This window comes from Cebus imitator, unplaced genomic scaffold (assembly GCF_001604975.1).
Source record: "Cebus imitator isolate Cc_AM_T3 unplaced genomic scaffold, Cebus_imitator-1.0 Scaffold499, whole genome shotgun sequence".
Classification (NCBI taxonomy): Eukaryota; Metazoa; Chordata; class Mammalia; order Primates; family Cebidae; genus Cebus; species Cebus imitator.
The window spans coordinates 954138-955722 of NW_016107814.1; positions in this window are offsets into that span (position 1 = coordinate 954138).

Genomic DNA, 1585 nt, shown 5'->3' on the forward strand with positions numbered 1-1585 from the left:
AAATAAAAATAAAAAAGACAATAGAGAAACCCTAAATCTCAAGAATGAGAAAGAGGACATCACTAGATCCCACTGATGTTTAAAAGACAGGCTGGATGTGGAGGCTCACGCTTGTAATCCCAGCACTCTTGGAGGCCGAGGCGGGTGGATCATGAGGTGAAGAAATCGAGACCATCCTGGTCAACATGGTGACACCCCATCTCGACTAAAAATACAAAAATTAGCTGGGTATGGTGGCAGGCACCTGTAGTCCCAGCTCCTTGGAAGGGACTAGCACTTGAACCTGGGAATCGGAGGTTTCGGTGAGCTGAGATTGCACCGCTGCTCTCCAGCCTGGCCACAGAGCGAGACTCCACAAACAAAAAAGATAATGGGGGCTGAGCATGTGTGGTGGCTTATGCCTGTAATCCCAGAATTTTGGGAGGGGATTACAGGCACGGTTGTTCATGCCTGTAATCCCAGCACTTTGGAAGGTCAAAGTGGGAGGATCACTTGAGTCCAAGATTTTGAGACCATCCCAAGCAACAATGAGACCCTGTGTCTGTTTTTAAAAATAAACCTGGGCATAGTGGTGTTCACCTGTAGTCTCAGCTACTTGGGAGGCTGAGGTAGGAGGATTAACAGTCTAGGGAGGTCAAGGCTGCAGTGAGCTGTGATCATAGTACTGCACTCCAGCCTGGGTGACAGAGTGAAACCCTGTCTCAAAAAATTAACTAAAAAGTAACTGAATTCATCATAAAAAGCCTTTGCAGAACGAAAACTCCAGGGCTAGGTAGTGAATTCTACTAAATAGCTAAGGAATAATTTCACAAACTTCTAGGAATTAGAAGAGAGAGCATTCCCAACTCCTTTTATGATGCCAGTATAACCCTGATACCCAAACCTGACAATGATGTTACTAAAAAGAAAATTACAGATCTGTATCCTTCAAGAACATAGATGAGCCGGGTGTGGTTCATGCCCATAATCCCAGCACTTTGGGAGACTGAGTTGAGAGGATTGCTAGGAGTTCAAGACCAGCTTGGGCAACACAGCAAGAGCTTGTGGCTAGTAAAAATCAGAATTAGCTGTGTGTGATGGCATATTCCTGTAGTCTCAGCTACTTTAGAGGCTGATAGGGGAGAATCACTTGAGCCCGGCCGATGGAGGCTGCAGTGAGCTGTGATTGTGCCACTGCCCTACAACCTGGGTGACAGAGCAAGATCCTGTCTCAAAAAACAAACACTAAACAACGAAAAAACCAACATAGATGGAAAAGTTGTTAACAGCAAATCAAATCCAGCAATACATAAAACATTTATTATGTCATGACCAATTTGGGTTTGTCCTAGGAATGCAAAGTTTTTTTAACATTGTAAAATCAGTGGTAAAGCTTCTCATAATAACAGAATAAAGGAGAAAAACCATACAGTCCTTCCATAGATGCAATAGCTGCTTGACAAAATCTAGCACTGATTCATTATCAGAGTGATTCTACTTAGAATAGAAGGATTCTTCTTCCTCAATCTATTAGAGGAAATTTTGGCAGATTATACTTTTATACTTTCCAACAATGACTACAACACATCCCAATTCATATTCATAT